We start from the raw sequence: 21,388 nt of genomic DNA, 5'->3' as shown, positions 1-21,388 counted from the left end.
CAGGTCTTTGAGGTACTTGCATGCCCTCCATAGGGAGCGGAATGGCAATGAGAGATTATGTCGTCTATTTCATCCTCAGGAACACATCGACGGAAAATACCGTCGGTACCTCTTTTGAAAAGCAGAGGTTCATCCCAGTAGTATTGTTTTAGATCATGAAAGAATTTCTTCTTTTGCTGGTAAGATAGGTCCGGTGGAAGCACTCCAACAGCTAGGTAGTTGACAAAATCAGCATACCATGGTAGAGTTACATTCGCATGAATTTCTTCCACGGGTTCTTCTATTTCGGTATCATTTATTGTTAATTCAGACATGTCGCTTTCCATTTAGGCTATGAGTCGTTCGTAAGGGAAATCATCATTGATTGGAATTTGTTCAGGTTTATTCCCTTCGATTCGTGATAAGTGGTCCGTTACTACGTTTTCAGTACCCTTCTTATCTTTTATCTCTAAGTCAAATTCTTGTAAGAGTAGAATCTATCTTAAAAGTCTTGGTTTGGCATCCTTCTTACTTAGTAGATATCTAATAGCGGCGTGGTCAGTATAGATAATGATTTTCGTCCCTACTAAGTAGGAACGGAATTTGTCCAAGGCGAACACGACGGCTAAAAGTTCCTTTTCAGTGGTGGCGTAGTTCATTTGGGTTGGATCTAGTGTTCTTCTTGCATAGTAGATAGCATGAAGTTTCTTATCCTTTCTTTGTCCCAGTACTGCGCCTACGGCGTAATCACTCGTATCACACATGATTTCGAAAGGTAATCTCCAGTCAGGTGGTTGCATTATGGGTGCGGTGATTAAAGATGTTTTTAATTGGTTGAACACTGTTAAACATTTTTTATCAAAGATAAAATCAGCATCTTTCATTAATAAACCTGTAAGTGGCTTGGTAATTTTCGAGAAATCTTTGATGAAACGTCGGTAGAAACCGGCGTGTCCTAAAAAGCTTCGTATTTCTCGTACAATTTTCGGAGGTTGAAGGTTCTCTATGATTTCGATCTTGGCTTTGTCTACTTCAATTCCTTTATCAGATACTACGTGACCTAACATGATTCCTTGTTAGACCATGAAATGGCATTTCTCCCAGTTTCAAACGAGATTCACCTTTACGTATCTTTCAAGTACCATTTCAAGGTTTGATAGACATCCTTCGAAACTCTGCCCACAAATAGAAAAGTCGTCCATAAAGACTTTCATAATGTCGTCTATAAAATCAGCGAAGATTGCCATTATGCATCTTTGGAATGTTGCGGGAGCGTTTCATAATCCAAATGGCATTCGTCGGTAGGCGAATGTACCATAAGGGCATGTGAAGGTTGTCTTTTCTTGGTCGTCAGGATGGATTGGAATTTGAAAGAATCCTGAATAATCGTCTAGATAGCAGAAGTGGGAATGCTTAGCCAATCGTTCAAGCATTTGATCAATGAAGGGCAGAGGAAAATGATCTTTCCGAGTGGCTTTGTTTAGTTTTCTATAATCGATGCACATTCTACTTCCGGTCACAACTCTTTGTGCTATAGATTCGCCCTTCTCATTCTTAACAACTGTAACACCCCCTTTCTTGGGTACTACATGAATGGGGCTAACCCATTGACTATCGAAGATCGGGTATATGATTCCAGTATCTAGTAGCTTCTTTACTTCATCCTTGACTACCGTACTTAAGATCGGGTTGATCCTTCTCTGGTGTTCTCTAGAGGTTTTACAATCTTCCTCCAGCATAATGCGATGCATACAGATAGAAGGACTTATTCCTTTTAGATCAGCGATGTTGTATCCTAACGCAATTGGATATTTTCTTAAGACATCTAAAAACTTTTAAGTTTCCATCTGTCCCAAGTCAGCGTTGACTATGACTGGTCTTTTCAGTTCAGTGTCTAGGAATTCGTATCTTAGGTTCTTTGGTAGTGCTTTTAATTCCAAGTCAGGTTTCTTTGGGCATGGCATGTGGTTGGGCGTAAGTGCTAAGCATTCGCTTAGACTGTCATTTTGGTATGGTTCATGCCAATTATCATCTTCAAAGATTGGAGGGATTTGGATTTTTATTATATCAGAGTATGTGGTTTCTTGCATCTCCATCTCTCTCACGCACTCGTCTATGACATCCAGTAGATAACAGGTGTCGTCTATGGCTGGTGCTTGTAAGAATTGTGTTAAGATGAATTCAACCTTTTCCTCTCCAACTTCGAATGTTAGCTTACCTCTCTTTACGTCTATTATAGCTCCAGTGGTAGCTAAGAATGGCCTTCCTAATATAATAGGTGTACTGGAATCTTCTTTGATGTCCATGATTATGAAGTCTGTAGGAATGTAAAATTGTCCTACACGTACGGGGACATTCTCTAGTATACCGACAGGATATTTTATTGAGCGGTCAGCTAATTGAACATACATCTTGGTCGGTCTTAGTTCTCCCATATTGAGACTTTTACAAATGGTTAAGCGCATTACACTAATGTTGGCTCCTAGATCGCATAGAGCTTTGTCTATGAAGAATTTTCCAGTGACATAGGGTACGGAAAAACTACCTGGGTCTTTTAGTTTGGGAGGCATGTTATTCTGGATTATTGCGCTACACTCGGCAGTAAGTGTAACTGTTTCGTTATCCTCTATCTTTTTCTTATTGGATAAGATCTCCTTAAGAAATTTGGCATATGAGGGCATTTGTGTGATGGCTTCTGTAAAGGGAACTGTAATTTTAGTTGCTTCAGAAGTTCAACAAATTTCCTAAATTGCCCTGTAGTTTTAGAACTTGCAAGTCTTTGAGGATACAGAATGGGTGGTTTATAGGGTGGTGGAGGCACATAAGGTTTTTCTTTCTCTTCGGCCTCTTGGGTATTATCTTCTATTTCCTTCGGTTCACTTACCTGCTCAGTTGAGGTTTTGTCTGGTTTTTGGTACATGGCAGGGTTTTGGAGTCTTGGTTCTACGGGTCCGTCTATTTCTTTTCCACTCCTCAGTATAGCGGCATTTGCATGTCCTTTTGGATTAGGTTACGGCTGTCCAGGAAATGTTCTAGCTGGAGCTGCTGTAGATGCTTGTTGTTGAGCCACTTGTGAAATCTGTGTTTCAAGCATTTTATTGTGGGTGGCTAAGGCGTCTACTTTGCTCGCTAGTTGTTTAAGCTGCTGGCTAGTATGTATGTTTTGGTTCAAGAAGTCTTTGTTTGTCTGAGCTTGGGTAGCTATGAAGCTTTCCATCATTAGTTCGAGGTTTGACTTCCTAGGCATGTTAGGAGCATTATTAGCTGGCTTTTGATATCCAGGCGGAACAGCTGGTGCTTGGCCAGGTGCATACAGGGTGCTGTTATTCTTATACGAAAAATTAGGATGGTTTTTCTAACCTGGGTTGTAGGTATTCGAATAAGGATTTCCTTGTGCGTAATTTACTTGATTGGTTGGGACTCCTGCTAATATCTGACATTTTGGTGCAGTGTGTCCAGGGTTTCCACATAGCTCACAGTTTGGAGTCACAGCAGCCACGGTGGCTGCGGGTGGTATGGCCAAGTTGTCTAACTTTTGAACAAGGGCATCTACCTTGGCATGGACATGGTCAAGGCTACTGATTTCGTACATTACACTCTTTGTTTGGGACTTTTCTACTGGAGTTCTTTCACCTCCCAATTGGCAATGGTTTTGGGCCATGTTTTTAATGAGTTGATAGGCTTTGTTGTATGGCTTGTCCATAAGTGCACCGCCTGCGGCAGCGTCTACTATCAGTCTTATGTTATACAGAAGCCCATTGTAAAATGTGTGAATGATCACCCAGTCTTCGAGACCGTGATGTGGACATATCCTCATCATGTCTTTGTATCTCTCCCATGCGTCGTAGAGAGATTCTATATCTTTTTGTCGAAATCCGTTGATTTGAGCTCTCAGCATAGCAGTTTTGCTCGGCAAAAAATATCGGGATAAGAAAACGTTCTTCAGCTCTTCCCATGTTGTAACTGATTTGGATGGCAAGGATTGCAACCAAGCCCAAGCTTTGTCTCTTAGTGTGAAAGGAAAAATGTGTAGTCTTATCGCATCTTGAGATACACCATTCGCCTTTACAGTGTCTGCATACTGCACAAACTTGGTCAGGTGTTCATTAGGGTCGTCCGTAGGATTTCCAGCAAATTGATGTTGTTGGACGGATGATAATAATGAGGGTTTCAGCTCGAAATCGTTTTGATTGATAGCAGGGGCAGCAATGCTGCTGTGAGGTTCTTGTTGGGACGGGGTAGCGTAGAACTTAAGAGGACAATTTTTTGGTCCTTCTTCAGCCATGGTTGGCTTTTCTTCTTGTTTAGTAGGAATGAAGATATCGAGAATATTGTACCTTTGTTGGTACTCTAGTATTCGGCGTCTTATATATAAGAAACGCTCTAATTCAGTGATTGGTGGTGCTAAGTTATCGCCTTATGAGCGAGTACTTGGCATACAATCGGGGGAAATAAGGGAAAAAAGATTAGTTTTTATTTTTACCTTAGTCTATACCGTGCAACGAAAGAATCGCACTATTTGACTAAATCAGGTCCCCGGCAACGGCGCCAAAAACTTGATACATCTCGTGACTGTATATAGAATATAGTCAATCGGGTACTTGACTGCAAGTGCACAGTCTAGTCATTTTAGTTTTAAAAGATATCGAACCCACAGGGGCCGATGGTCAAACTAATGCTACCGGCGTTACTATGTTTAGCTAAGGGAATGATTTTTAGAAGTTTGGTTGCAGAAAATTAAATCTAAGGGAAGTTAAGTTTTAAGAAAGTATTAATATGAGGAATCAGTATGCAACGCATTAATCGTCAGAGATTCAATAAGTCACCGGTGTATAATTTAAATACCAAATATCTTTCAATAGAAAATACTTATTTAAAAGGCTTTATCTCACACTCTCGTGATTGTTGATTCGGCCTATACCTTTAAGTCAGAATGTACGCTCTCGCTGTCCCATTTGAAGTTAAAAATACCTTTTGAAAATAGACAAATTCTAATTGCTTTTAAAGTGCTCTCGCTGTTTTTAAAATCAATGCCTAGTTTTTACTATCCAGTTCAAGCCTCACGCTCTCGCGATTGTTGGTTCTCACCTTAGTTAATTTCCCACTCTCGTGGCAAAATCATATTAAATAGCTTCTCACTTTTGTGACAAAGTTAATTAAATTTAAATTTAAAAACCACAGCCGAAAAGATTGTTTGAGATAAGAAGCTTTCACCGATTATTATTAAATCCCGTCTAATTAAATTGTTACATACCGATACCGGTAGTTTAGCCGGACATGTTAAATAACGTAAACACAGATGAGCATAAACAGATTAACAGTGCAACAAACATAATTATAATAATAACAGAGCAATAATAATAATAATTGAATAAAAACCTGGCAATTGGATTAACAGAGTACGTCGAATCTTGGAGTACTTGAGCAGTCCTTCACAGGTCGGTAGGATTCTGCTTCTTCGATACAATTGCTTACTAAATTAAATAATGTGTAGTAGTTCCCCAGTGTAGGAAACTACTACTTTCGCTAACTGAAAAACGGAAAGGGAAAGGGAAAAATGGAAATTCTAAACGGAATGGTAACTGAATTGTGATAAGGGAAAACAAATGTTGCTGAAGGAAAATAACACTAAAAATCTAAAATGTTGTAGAAAATAAATTGCAGAGGGAGAGTAGCCGTCCCCTTTTTTCCAACTTCTGTCCTTTTTATATCTCTTGGTAGGTCATGGCAGTTGAGAAAAACAAGGAATGACTCAGTTGAGTGAGAAATCCACGGGAAAGTGGTTCTGTTGCGAGAATATAGACACGTTTTGCACGCTTCTGTTGACTGTTTCAAGGCTTTGATTTTGGCCGTGTGATGCTCGTCATGGGCCTGTGACGGTCGTCACAGGTTGGGCGTGTCGGCCGTCATGCGCCTTGTGACGGTAGTCACATCAACAATTTCTGTGTTCTTCTATTTTCTGTTTTTCTGATGCTTTCTCATCTCTTTCTTCTTCTTTTTATTCCATTTTCTACACTTTGCTCATTTACGCATGGAGATTGAAATACCTGCAAAAATAACTCGAATACTTGCAGAATAATCGGAATATAAACTAAAGTGGTATGATCTTTGAGTGTAAATCAAGGCAAATATATGATATATTTTCGCGTTATCATGTGTGGCAAATGACCTTAAATGAACTAAAAATCAATGGATAAAACACCAAGGCATTGAAAATGGCATGAAGTGGATTTGAATGACCAATGACCAGATGAAATCAAACCAATAATGGACCATGTACTTGAAGTGACCAAATGAAATGGATCTAAATAATACATGAAGAAGCTATGGGCTAGGCACGAGGAAATGATCATACGAAATGCCATGGATGACTGGAAGCAAATCAAAGTTGTGGGGTCATAGACTTGGGCTTAAACCAATGGACATAAACAACCACAAGATGAACATGTGAGACCGTGAAGTAAATGGAATCAAAACCAAGGAACCAACATGAAGAGCCATGAACAAATGGTTATTAGATGAATCTTGACCAAATAAGTGAATCACACATACAATGGATGCATAAGAATTAGACAAAATTGTGGTTAGGAGGCCTTCCATAAGGGCATGGGACATAAATTAGGGTTTAGGGACACCATGATCAAGTAAGGATCCCAAATTAGGGTTTTGTTTCACCAAGGAGCCATAGTTGAATCACCCAATGTCAAGCACATACACAAGCCTCAAAAGATAACTCCAATTAGGGTTTGATAGTTTGAGCCCCCCCCCCAACTGCAGGGAAACCCTGGCTTCCACTAGGTGCAAGCATAAAGCTTAGAATCTAAGATACATGTCCTCTTGTATTAGAACATGGTTATGCAGGTGAAATGAATGATCACAATGATATGCAGTTCATTAAGGTTAGTGACCTAGATGAACTTTGTGAAGGGTAGGGTGAATTTTGGGGTATCACAGTTGCGTGAAAAACACCTCTTCTCTAAAAGGTCCATTCAAAAATGCCAATTTCACATCTAAGTGAAATTTCGACAAGCCTTGCTTACATGCCAAGGCCACCACTAGTCGAACAGTTTCCAATATTGTGACAGGTGCAAAGAATTCAGAGTATTCAAGTCCAACTCACTGAAGAAATCCTCGAGCTACGAAGCTCACCTCATGTCTTGTTATCGATCCATCAACATTGTGTTTCAACTTGAACACCCCCTTCACTTTGATAGCTTTTGTATGTGTTGGAAATTTGACCAACTCCCATGTGTTGTTTATTTCGATTGCTTGTAACTTTTCGACCATATTAGACTTCCACTTCATATTCTTTAAAGGCTCTTTATGGTTGATTGGTTCAGCACCTGCAAGTAAAGCAAAATGAACTAGTTATCCATCTGTTGTGACTTCATCATCACCAACCACTTTATAATCTTGAAGTCTTGCTAGACAAGTTCTAGTTATTTGAGATCTTTGACTTGTGCTAGCCATAACCTCTTCGACTTTGAATGTGTCAGGTATATCAGCAACAAATTTGACTTCAATTAGAATATCGACAATATCTTCGACTTCGACATCATTACTTGCTTCGTTGAAATCATAATTCATTAATGGCTTGTCAATTGCATTACAAGAATTCCAATCACAGGAAGAATTTTCTTCAATCATAATATCTTGACTAATCATAATCTTCAGATTAATTGGATTGAACATCCTGTGTAAGACCCAAATTTTGACCCTAAGATCCCTCATGCAATTCCATCATAAGCATTAGCATTGGGATCATACCTTGGCATCCTCCTTACCCCTTTTCATTGGGTTTGTTTTGGGAGAGATCACCAAGCACTTTGTGATTATATCATACTTGTATTTTATTATTTCACTAACCAAATTACCAAAAATATGTCTTTGCATTTGTCTAACTCTTTTGTAGGGAGGGCATGATTCCATTGATTCATCAAGTTCACATCTAGGGTTTGAGACCCTCATGAACAAAGAGCACAACCAAGAATTGATTCAAGAATGGTTATGAACATCATATATGAGTCCCATTATTCTCTACATGTTATATTTATCAAGTTTTCTTCAAGAGTTTGTGGGTGATTTGCCTTGGAAACCCTAATTTGACTAGGTATCTTGAGTAACTTCTCCAACAAGCTATCTCACCAATTGATCAAATTTCTCAAGGGACACTTAAAAATTCATCATATTATTCATATATTATCTACCATAAGCCAATAAAGTCAAGAGGATTGGAAGTTAGCAAGTTGGTTGATGGTGGTTGGCCAGATGGATTCATCTGATCAAAACTGGGTCTCCCTAGACCCTATCTCCTACAATTTTCACCATATGAAAATGATTCCAAGAGAAACGTTACTCTAAATCACATTCCAAACAACTTTCATGTTGAGACCTAGAGCTAGTTTTGCTTGGAAAATCATTTTCTATATTGAAACATTATAGGTCATTTTGTCTAAACCCTAATTTGAAAGTCAACTTACCAAGGCCATAACTTGCTCAATTTTTATGAGATGAAATATTTCCAAATTGAACAATTAAATTCAATGTGTCTACTTCAACTTTATTGTTTGGAGTGGAAGCTAATTCAACTTTTTTGAGCATGTGATATGAGGTTACATTATAGGTCACTTTTGACCTATATCATTGACCAAGTGATTTTTCCAAACTTCAAAAATGAATAACTATATCATTTCAAATCCAAATGACATGAAATAGGTGACCATTTTGAAGGTATTTGAAATAGCTACAACTTTGATGAAGTCACTTGTCTTATTTTAAGCTCATATAAAAAGTTAAGCAAGGTGGAATATTGAGACATATGGCTTGACACTTAGAAAAAATTTGATATGTCAAAAATTTCCAAACTTCCACCTCAAATTTCTCCAAGTTCCAAGCTCCAAATGAAAAAGTGTTGAACATGAAAGTTGTTCCTCTTGATCTCACCTTTCTAAAGAGCTCAAATTAATTCATTTTGGACAAGGAATGCATAGGCTGCGCATGGCATGAACATGGTGGCATCACTTGGCAAGGATCAAACTTCAAATCCAAATGCACACTTGCCTTGCAATCCAAGCTGAATTCAGACTATCTAACATTCATTTGTGGACTTATGGCAGTGATTTTATAGGCATATGCGCGCCCATGCACCCATGCATCATCAATGACCAAATTTGGAAAGTGATTTCAAGTGTGCAAATATCAATGGTTTCAGCTATAAATATAGCCTCATATGTTCAGCAATGAACACACATTTGCACCAGCTTTGATCCCCCATCTCTAACCCTCACTTTGCAAAGGATAAACCTGAGAAATTCATTTGAATTTGAGGTTGAATTTCCACTATTTTTGAAATTCAAATCTCCAGGAATCCACAGCCTTTTAAACATCCAATCCTTCTTCTACAAGCAAGTGGAGTGAGATCAAGCACAAGCAAGATAAATATTAGTTGAATCCAGACCTCCATTAAAGGTATTTTCCAGAAATTTTGATCTCTTCGATTCTCTCAAATTCTTCCTCAATTTTATTGATTCTTTGGTTGTCTGAAGTCCTACCAATGTAGGCAAGAAGATTGAGTTGCTTTGAGGCCAAATCGAAGCAACTCAGTTCATGTACCTCAAATTTCAACTCTATGTATCTCTCAATATACTTGGAGTTAGAGTGAATTCAGGCCAGATTCGAACTCAGTTCCATTTTTACTTTGAAATCATGTCCTTGTTTTTAATTTTGGTGATGGTTGATGGTGGACCAGTCCGGTGAGGTCCACCGAAGAAGAAGACCGGAGCTACAACTCCGGCGATGTGTTGGCATCTCTCACAGTCATAGGATTCATCTCATTTGTTTTAATCACGATCGTCCCTTTTAAATACCAATGTTATGGCGCGTTGACTCATGTCCATCGTGGATAGCTGGCCACTTGATCTGCCACCTCAATTAATGAGGGAGATCAAGTGGTCCACGTTTTTTCTGATATTTTAATTTTCATTTTAATTGCATTATTTTGAATAATTCATATTAAATTCAATATTGATCCAAAAAATATGGGACTTTCACCAAAAAATTTCAAATATTTTTCTCTTTCATATTCTGAATTAAAATTATTTTTTGGATCATTATTAATATTTTTCATGAATTAATTGATTTCGCATTTGTTTTTAATTGTTTAAAAATATTTTTAAATGTCCAAAAATTATGAAACTTTTTCTCCAAGGTCCTTTGATCTTGTTTGACCTATGATAAATCTCATGGCCATTTCTTTGGTGTTTTGATGAGATTTTAGGAATTGGACAAACCATATTTAATTTAAATGCACTATTTTAGTATTTTTTTAATTTGAATAAATGCCAAATAAATTTGTTGACCAATTGTGATGACTTGTTTATGTTTAACTCTTGTTGTTGGGACTTGGTCAAGGTTGATTTGACTTTGTCAAATTAATATCATTGGATTTAGGGGATTGATGGAATGTACATTCCATCTCCCAAAATGAACGGATGATATTAATTTGGTAAAAGTCATCCTTTGACCAATTTGTGTTTTGATTCATTCCCCTCCCACTTCATCTTATTCCCTTTCTTCATTCATTCATTCCATTTGGCCTATGACATCTCAAAGTCCTAATGCTAGTTGATTGAAAATTTGACATGAGTATGGATGAGATTAGGCCACAACTTTTGCATATTCTTTTTGTGTGTGGTATGTTTCATGAGCATAGTCCATTTTACTATGTCTCTAACATGCATTAACACCAAAATTCTATTGCCCGGCTTCAAATAGTTGTGACTTCTACATAAGTCCAATTACGATTGCTTAACATAGCGCTAAATTTGTGACATAAAAAGCATAAGCATTCTAGTTAGTGAGATTGTAAGTCTCCCATCTTTCATGGTATTGTATGGAGACTTGGCCTTCTTTCCTTCCTTTGGAAGATATTTTGGTTCAAGGATTCATGCTTGTGATAAGTGGGATGAGTGTTCTCCAAAGAATGTCTTGAAATGAAAAGAAAAAGCAAAACAATACTAACTTCTAACCAATTAACTACTAATTTTTAATTTCAAGCCTTTACTTTAATGCAATTTACTTTTAGCATTCTATTTCATTCGCCATTGTTCATATCATTCTAATTGCTTATGTTAATGCAATTTTCACTTTGTTCATTTGGACCATATTGTGTGATATATTTTGTTTGTGTATACTTTGCTTGTTAGTGTGATCTTTGACCATTAATGTACATAATAATAACAAAAAAACCCTAAAAAACTTTTGAAATCTCTCCCTCAATTTTTCAAACTCTTCATCTTTGACCATTAATGTGTGATCTTTCGAGTAGGATAGTCTCTTCATCTTCTCCCTATTTCTTTAATTTCAAAATCTCTCCCTCCATTTTTCAAACTCTTCTTTGTGTGTACTACTTTTGTTCTAAACTTAGACCACTTTTGCAAAAAAAAGATAGAAACTTTGGCCTTATGCCATTGCATTTTCAAACTTCTTTTCTTAAATCAAACTTGTAAATAGACTTAACTATACTTGACTTAAACTTTCAAAAAAGCCAAAAAAAAGAACTAACACATTCAAACCATTTTTAGGCCTTTGTGCTTTTCAAGCTTAATTGTTGTTAAAAACAATGCATCCATTTTGAAATTTGTATCACGAACTACGAGGTTTTGATCCCTCATTTTTATGTTGGTACGTAGGCACAAGACCGAAGGTCTTGTCAAACACAAAAATATAATTAATGAATTCTTTTCTCATCCCCCCATTCTATTTGTTTGTAAACATCACTTTATACCAAGTACATATGCACACAAAAATGGCTCCCTATGAGTACCTAGGACACTTTGGATGCTAACACCTTCCCTCTGTGTAACCAACCCCCTTACCTGTGATCTCTGACTTTTTATTAGTTTTGATTTGAAAACTTCTTACTTTTGGGTTTTGTTCGTACTTTTTCCCTTTTCTTTTGGAAACAATAAAAGCCCGGTGGCGACTCTTGTTATTTGATCTCTAGCTTATCCATAGCTTGATGATCATGAATTTACAGCTACAGCCTGTATGCTCCAGTCTTATGATATCCTACCAGAATCATATGTCTACTCTTGTCATCAAGCTTCCTTCTTCTTGCATCAGGAACATGCTTGTAACACATAGAGAAAAACACCTTCAGATGACTCACTGATGGTCGTTTGTCACTCCACACTTCTTTAGGAACCTTGTCCTTTAGCTTCTTGGTAGGGCACTTGCTCAGTATATAAACAACAGTCAAAACAACTTCAGCCCATAAGGATTTTGGAAAAAACTTATGCTTCCACATGCATCTCGCCATGTCCAATATGGTCATGTTCCTTCTTTCTGTTATTCCATTATGTTGAGGAGTATAAATAGCAGTTACCTCATGATAAACACCATGTTTTTACACATAATGCTTCAAATATCTTGGATGTGTATTCGCCATCTCCATTTGTTCACAGAACCTTAATCTTCTTTTCACTCTGGTTTTAGACAAGCATCTTGAATCTCTTAAAGATTTCGAATACTTCTTCCTTTCTCTTGATCACATAGATCCACAGCTTTCGACTAAACTCATTGACAAACTAAATAAAATACATGTTTCCACCAATGGTATGCTCCTCAAAAGGACCACATATGTCTCAATGTACAACTTCGAGTATGCAGGAGGATCTCATTGGCATAGTCAAAACAAAAGACTTTATGGGCTGCTTTCCGACTAGACAACCTTCACAGAGTTTGTCAGGCATCTCAAGACTTGGTATACTAGTTACCATATCTTGAGTGATCAGTTGATTGAGCGACCTAAAATTCAGATGGCCAAACCTCAGATGCCGACTATTTTCAGACATTGTACCTCAGTCGAACTGATCATGGTCTTAAATGTTCTATTCTTTGATAGAGGATATTTCAAGACCAAGTTATTCTAGATATCAAAAGTCCGAAGGCTCCATCTTTCATAACCACTGAGAACCCTTTTTTGACCAGTTATCCAACACTTATCAAATTTCACTTTATTCCAGGGACATAAAGTACATCTTTGATCAAGGCTTTGGCTCCATTACTCCTTTGAATAACTATGTTGCCAATACCTTTAGTTTACAATGATCTATTATCAATAAGTTTGACCCTGCTCTTCTTCGACTCTTCGAAATCTAATAACCAAACTTTTCGACCAGTCATGTGATTCGAGCAGCCTGAGTCGAGGAACTAGATCTTGGATCCGACATGGTCATCTGCAACTGAATCCATAACCACCATATCATCTGAATCGTCTGAATCTTGACATGCAAGGTTAGCTCCTTCGATGGAGAAAATAAATGCAATATCTATTTGGCTTTCATGAAATCCTAGAAGTGGTTAATAATGGTGTTCCTGAGGTTGGTGAAGATGAAACTGACGCACAGAGAACCGCTAACAAGGATGCCAAGAAGAAGTATTGCAAGATGGTGTTTTACATCCAATCGAAGATTGATGTGGCTAATTTCAATAGAATCGCTCATGCTGAATCGGAGAATGAGGCATGGGATATTCTTGTCAAATACTATGGAGGAGGCGAAAAAGTCAAGGTTGTCAAGTTGCAAACTTTGCGATGACAATATGAATTATTGTCGATGGGAGAAGAAAAAAATTATTACAGGTTATGTTTCGAAAGTGCAGAAACTCATCCATCTCATGAAGGGTTGTGGTGAACCCTTAACTGATAAGATGATAGTTTAGAAGGTAATACATATGTTGACCTCTTACTTTGATCACGTTATAGTAGTGTCATACACCAAAATTCACCCTACCTTTCACAAAGTTCATCTAGGTCACTAACCCTAATCATATGCATATCTTCATATCATTCATTTCACCTGTATATTCATTGTTCCCATACAAGAGTTCAAATATCATGGATTCTAAGATTTGTGCTTGCACCTGGTGGAAGCTAAGGTTTCTCTGCAACTTGAGGTGGCTCAATCATACCCTAACTGGAGGTGTATTTTGAGGCTTGTGCATTTTGCCCATCATTGGTGATCTAACTGTGGTTTCTTGATGGAGCAAAACCCTAGATTGGGATCCTTGCTTGATCTGGTATCCCCAAACCCTAGTTCATGGTTATCATTCTTTGTGTGTGTCCCTGGCCCCATTTCATTGGTTCATCACCGTTCTATGGTGTATGTGTCACTTGTTTGGCCAAGATTCGGTCTAAGCCCACTTGGTCATGTGTTTTCTTTGGTTTGATTATCGTTCATCTCATGGCCCCACATGGTCATCTCTGGCTTATTCATGATCTTTAGTTCAAGTTCAAGTCCATGGCATATCATCTGATCATCTTCTTATCCCTATCCCAGGGTTTGTTCATGTATTATTTGGTTTCATTTCATCTGGTCACCCCTAGTGCATGGTTCATTCATGATTTGTCCATATGACGATTTGTTCATGTATGTAGTCTCGTTGTTCTTTGGTCCAGGCTAGAGTGATTAAGTAAAGTCTTGTTGTTCATTCCATCATCCATTCAAATATTGATTTCAAGAGGTCTAGAGTGGTTAATCCAGTTCCATTTTTACATGCTTTTCATGCCATATTATGTAGTTGGTTTTTTTCAAGTCATGTCCATTTCAACTTTCATCCAATTATATGTCAATTCCATCCATTACAAGCATAAAAATGTCCAAAGCATGAGAAATTACACAAAGATGGAAATGTTGACCAAATGTTGACTTTGGTCAACAATTGACTTTTTGGTCAACCTTGACCAAAGTCAACCCACCCATTTCTAAAAACATAAACCCCAATTTCCAAATTGCATTCAATATTCAACAATCGACCCTACAATTTTCAATTGCATAAACATAAACCATTTCAATTCAATCATAAGCCATTACACTTCCAATTTCAAAATTCTAATACAAGTCATGTTACAACCTTACATACATCATTCATAAATTCAACATAAACTTTACATCACAAAAAAATATATATCCAAACATCCATTATAATTTTGTTTTTCTATTGGCAAGCCTAACAATCAGAACGGTACACATCTCATTCTTTTAGCTTCTTTTAAAGAAAAAAAGAGAAAGTTATATGCTTTTGCTATTCCTTTCCCATGTGACATTATAAGGGTTCTCTATATTAGTTTGCTTTCCATCCTCTTTTGGACACGACAACCTGTAAAGCAAAACCTACATCAACATTACAATAATCAATATTAACAAGTTACCATTTTTTATTAACTACATCAGCATTTCTATAGCGGTAAATTCATGACCATCAAGCTACGAATAAGCTAGACGTCAATAAAACCAGAGTCGCCACCGCGCTTTTATTGTTTCCAAGGGAAAAGGGAAAAGTACGAACAAAACCCAAAAATAAGAAGTTTTCAAATTAAAACTAATAAAATGCCAGAGATTACAGGTAAGGGGGTTGGTTACACAGAGGGAAGGTGTTAGCACCCAAAGTGTCCTAGGCACTCCTAGGGAGCCCTTTTTTGTGTGCATATGTGTTTTTGTACAAAATGATGTTTGCAATAAATAGAATGGGGGGATGAGAAAATAATTCATTAATTATATTTTTGTGTTTGACAAGACCTTCGGACTTGTGCCTACGTACCAACATAAAAATGAGGGATCAAAACCTCGTAGTTTGTGGTATCAATTTCAAAGTGAGTGCATTGCTTTTAACAAAATTTAAGTTTGAAAGGCACAAGGGCCTAAAATGGTTTGAATGAGTATTAGTTATTTTTGGCTTTTGAAATTTTAAGTCAAGTATAATTAAATTTATTTACAAGTTTGATTAAGAAAAGATTTTTAAAAATGCAATGGCATAAGGCCAAAGTTTCTAGTTTGGAATGAGATCAAAGTTTAGAAAATAGTCACAAGCAAAGAAGATTTTAAAAGGAGGGAGAGATTTTGAAATTAAAGAAATGGGGAGGAGATGAAGAGACTAATCCTAAGCATTAATTTAAAAGATGAGAGTTGAAAAGATCTGACCAATGGGCTGCAATCCAATAGACAAGAATGTCATATAGAAACCCAAATTTCCTTTGGACTTTAGAATCACATAACAATCAATACACAAACATCAAGTTGAAGAGTAAGTCATCAAATAAAGATAGCTACATCCAAGCTTAACAACTCCATGATCTTCTTCTAGTTTTTCCCATGTAGCAGATGACTTCCAAGATGGCATAAGTCACAGGTTCAAAATAACAACTTCACAATGATTATGTTGTAGATGAACTTAAATGGATCTTCAATGATGTATCATATGAAGTTTCAATTCAGAAGCATTTAGTCTCATGAAAGTTGGCATTGGCCAAGTCCTTTGCATAGGGAATGTTGCCTAAATTCTAAGTCCAATTGTCTCAGATTACACCAACAGTCCACACAACATATTTTTTAAGGTTTTTGTTCTTATTATGTACATTAAGGTCAAAAAACCACACAAAAAATCACAATATACACAATCACAAAATATGGTCCAAGTGGACAAAGTAAAACTGACATTAACATAAACAACTTGAATGGTATGAATAATGGCAAATGAATAAGGCTTAAAAATTAAAGTGCATTAAAAGTAAATGACTTGAAATTAAATGTTAGTTGTTAATGAGTTAGGAGTTAGTATTGCTCTTTCTTTTGTATTTTTTAAGTCATTCTTTGGAGAACACTCAACCCACTTATCACAAGCATGGATCCTTGAACCAAGACATCTTCCAAAGGAAGGAAAAAAGGCCAAGTCTCCACACAAAACCATGAAAGAGGGGAGACTTACAATCTCAAGAACTAGAATGATATGCCGTTTGTTTCAAAATTTAGCGTTATGCTAAGCAATTATAATTAGACTTATGTAGAAGTCACAACTATTTGAGGCCGGACAATAAAATTTTGGTGTTAATGCATGTTAGAGAAATAGTCTGATGAACTATGCTCATGAAACATATCACACACACAAAGAATATGTAAAGTGGGGGACCTAATATCATCCATACTTATGTTGATTTTGCAATCAACTAGGCTTAGGATATAGAGACATTATAGGTCCATGACATGAATGCATAAAGAATGGGAATAAGATGAAGAGGGAGGGGGAATGGATCAAACACAAATTGGACAAAGGAGGACTTTTACCAAGTTAAGATCATTCATTCATTTTGGGAGATGGAATGTACATTCCATCAATCCCCTAAATCTAATGATCTTAACCTAACAAAGTCAAATTAACCTTGACCAAGGCCCAACAACACAAGTCAAACTCACAAAGTCAATTAAAATGGCTCTACACAATTTATTTGGCATTTAATCAATTAAAAATAATAAAAATAATGCATTAAATTAAATATGGTTTGTCAAATTCCTAAAACCTCATCAAAACACCAAAGAAATGGCCATGAGATTTATCATAGGTCAAACAAGGTCAAAGGACCTTGGAGAAAAAATTTCAGAATTTTTGGAAACTTAAAAGTATTTTTAAACAATTAAAAATATTCACAAAATCAATTAAATCATGAAAAATATTAATAATGATCCAAAAAATAATTTTAATTCAGAAAATGAAAGAGGATTTTATTTAAAAAAATTTGGTGAAACTCTCATATTTTTTGGATCAATATTAAATTAATATGAATTAATGAAAATAATACAAATAAAATAAAAATCAAATAATCAGAAAAAATATGGACCACTTGAACTCCCTCATTAATTGAGATAGCAGATCAAGTGGTGGAAAATATGCATTCCATGATACGCTTGAGTCAGCGCACCACACGTCTGGTACTCATAATGAGCGCTCAAGATTAAAACGATTTGAATTGATCAGATGGCTCTGGACCATGCCACATCATTGTCGGAGCAAAGCGCCGGTCGTCTTCTCAGTCGACCTTGGCCGGACTGGTCCATTCATCACCATCACATAAATGAAAAAAGAGGACATGATCTTAAAGAAAAAATAGCGTAGATCACCAATATCACCTCAATTTAACTTAGCTCCGAGTATATTAAGAGATACATGAAGTTAAATTTTGAGGTGTATGAACTGAGTTGCTTCGATTTGACCTCAAAACAACTCAATCTTCTTGCCTACATTGATAGGACTTCAGACAACCAAGGATACAAGAGAATTTATGAGAATTGAGGGAGAATCGAAGAAAAGAAAAATCTGGAAAAATACCTTCAATGTTGTGCAGAACTGGATCTCCTTTGCTTCAATTCGTGCTTGATTTTGCTTTTGGAGCTTGCATAAGTAGATTAGGAATGGTACAAGGCTTTGGATCCTGGAGTTCATGAATCTCCAAACAGTGAGATTCAAACTCAAATTTCAAGTGAAATTTATCAGGTTTTCCTTTGAATTGTGAGAGTTTTAATGGTTGGAGGCAAAGTTGACGCACAAGGTCCTTCAAATTGATGCAAGGGACCTCTATATATAGCAAAATGTAAGTGATATTTGCACACTTGAAAATGCTTCCAAAATTGGCAATGTGAAGTGCACGTTTGCATGGGCATGTACAGGCCCATGAAGCAACTCAATTAGGTCCAAATACAAATGAAATGAAGTCTGAATGAGAATTGTGATGCAAGGCAAAGATGTATTGATGTTTGAAACATGATTCTTTCCAACTGATACAGCCTTGTTCAAGCCATGCGCAGACCCCTCAAACATTGTCCAAAATGAATGAATTTGGACTCTTTGGAAAGGTTAGATCAAGAGGAATAACTCTTATGTTGAACACTTTTGCATTTGGAACTTGTATCATGGTGAATTTTGAGGTGGAAGTTTGGAAATTTCAACATCTCAAAATATTTTCTAAGTGTCAAGCTATATGTTCAATTATTCCACCTTGGCTATCTTTTTATGTGAGCTCCAAATGAGAAATGTGTCTTCATCAAAGTTGTAGTTCTTTCAAAAACCTTAAAAATGGTCACCAATTTGACATAATTTGGATTTGGTATGAATGAGTTATGCATTTTTGAAATTGAAGAAAATCACTTGTTCAATGGTATTGGTCCAAAATGACCTATAATGTATCCTTATATCACATGCTCATAAAAGTTGATTTAGCCCTTACTCCAAACATAAACGTTGAAGTAGACACCTTGAATTTGATTTTGAAACTTGTAAATATTTCATATCATAAAAATTGAGCAAGTTATGGCCTTGGGAAGTTGACTTTCAAATTAGGGTTTAGACAAAATGACCTATAATCTTTCAATATAAAAAATGACATTCCAAGCAAAACTAGCTCTAGACCTCAACATGAAAGTTGTTTGGAATGTCATTTAGAGTAACTTGGCTATTGGAATCATTTTCATATGATGAAAATTGTAGGAGATAGGGTCTAGGGAGACCCAGTTTTGATCAGATGAATTCATCTGGCCAACCGCCACCAACCAACTTGCTAACTTGCAATTCTCTTGATTTTTTAGACTCATGGGAGATCATATATGCATAAGATGATGAAATTTTAAGTATCCCTTGAAATATTTGATCAAATTTTGAAGAAGTTTGTTGAAGAAGTTACACAAGAGACCCAGATGAACTAGGGTTTCCAAGGCAAACCAACTCCAAACTCTTGATGATTTCTTGATCAAAATAACATGTAGAGATCATTAGGACTCATACATGATGCATAGAACCATTGTGGATCATTTATTGTTTGATATTTTAGCAATGAGGGTCTTAAACTCTAGATGTGAACTTGATAGATCAATGGTGATCATGCCCTACCTACAAAAGAGTTAGACAAATACAAAGACATATTTTAGGTATTTTGGTTAGTAAATGACAAAATAACAAGTATGATACAATCACATGGTGCTTGGTGATCTCTCCCAAAACAAACCCAATGAAAGAGGGGTAAGGAGGATGCCAAGGTATGATCCCAATGCTAATGCATATGATGAGGTAGTATGAGGGATCTTAGGGTCAAATTTAGGGTCTTACAGTTGCCCCTATTTAAGGACATTCTAATTGAGGAGGTGAAGGTTAAAATCTTTGTATCGACTCAGTAGAATGGGCTTAAATAAAAACATATAGAAACAAATTTTTGTCCCTAAGAGACCTCATGATGCATATGATATGAATGTTAAAATAAATCTTTGTGGGGAAATGTTGCCACAAAGGAAAAGAATCCGGAGAGACTGAAAGTCCACAAGAGTATAATACATTTCCCTAAGGAAAACTCACTAGGAAGACAGAGACTCTGGGGGAAAGGGTTGTGCACAGGCCAGGCTACGACTTAAAACAACTGGGGGACTAGAGGAATTCCATGAAAATGGAAAGACTCGGTCGGGGAAACAAAAGACGCCTGCAGAGAAACAGGTAGATCAACATAAAACTGAAATACTCGACTCATGTAGGAAAAACGATTTCACTAAGGAAATATGCACTCAAATCAACTAGGGAAGAAATAAACTTCAACACAGGAGGAGCTGAAATCTATTATCCACTACCGATTACTGGGTACGGGGATAATAAAAATCTAACAGAGAGGACATTCGTCACCGATTAGGGTAAATATATCAAGGATAACTCACCGACGGCCGCCAGGAGACATATTCATTACCGGTTACTGAGTAAGAATAGACTTGCTGAGGAAAAGATGAAAATAGGATTTACAACTACCAGTTACTGGGAAGAATACCACAAAGGAGAGAATATTAATCACTAATTAAAGTGAACATATCAAGGATAGACTCAAAGGAAAGAAAATCTGTCACCGGTTAGGATGAACATATCAAGGATAGACTTGCCTGGGGATGTTAAGGAGGATACCCGTCATCAGTTAAGATGAACATATCAAGGATAAACCACCTAAACAAAAAGTAGGAATTATATCTATTGAATGCTGGATAGAATACCATCAAAGAGGAATATCCGTCACCGGTTAAAATGAACATATCAAGGATAGACTCCAAGGGGAAAAATAGGGATTACATCTATCAGTTACTGAATAGAAGACCACAAAGGAGGATATTTGTCACTGGTTAAAGTGAACATATCAAGGATAAACTCTACAATGGGAAAAAAAATAGGATTTACAACAACCGGTTACTGGGCAGAAGACCGAGAAGAGAAGGAAACATGTCATCAATTAAGATGAACATATCAAGGATTAACCCTCTGGGAAACAAAATAGGGATTACAACTACCTTTTTACTGGGTAGAATATGAAAGATGAGAATATCCATCACCAATTAGGATGAACATATCAAGGATAAACTCAAAGCAAGGGAAGAAAATATTCGTCATCGCTTAGGATGAACATATCAAGGATATACTTCCTGGGTAAACGTGAAAACAAATCCGCTGGGGAGAAACAAGGTTACTTTTGCCGGGTATTGGGCAAGAAGTAACAAACTGCCCACTTAAGAGAATACTATCAGTTACTGGGTAATAAACCCTCAGGGGACCAAAAATATCT

The 21,388-nt window shown here is 36.7% G+C and overlaps 1 non-coding gene across 1 annotated transcript; it reads left to right on the top strand.

The window, feature by feature from the left end:
* The first annotated feature begins 3,770 nt into the window (after positions 1–3,770).
* LOC127133352 (small nucleolar RNA R71) lies at positions 3,771–3,877 on the top strand. The gene has a single exon (XR_007807333.1). It is a non-coding gene; the product is annotated as a small nucleolar RNA R71 (small nucleolar RNA).
* The last annotated feature ends 17,511 nt before the right edge of the window (positions 3,878–21,388 follow it).

Source organism: Lathyrus oleraceus, chromosome 3 (assembly GCF_024323335.1).
Source record: "Lathyrus oleraceus cultivar Zhongwan6 chromosome 3, CAAS_Psat_ZW6_1.0, whole genome shotgun sequence".
Classification (NCBI taxonomy): Eukaryota; Viridiplantae; Streptophyta; class Magnoliopsida; order Fabales; family Fabaceae; genus Lathyrus; species Lathyrus oleraceus.
The sequence above is the reverse complement of the archived record's forward strand: the minus strand, read 5'-3'. Positions and strand labels throughout refer to the sequence as shown.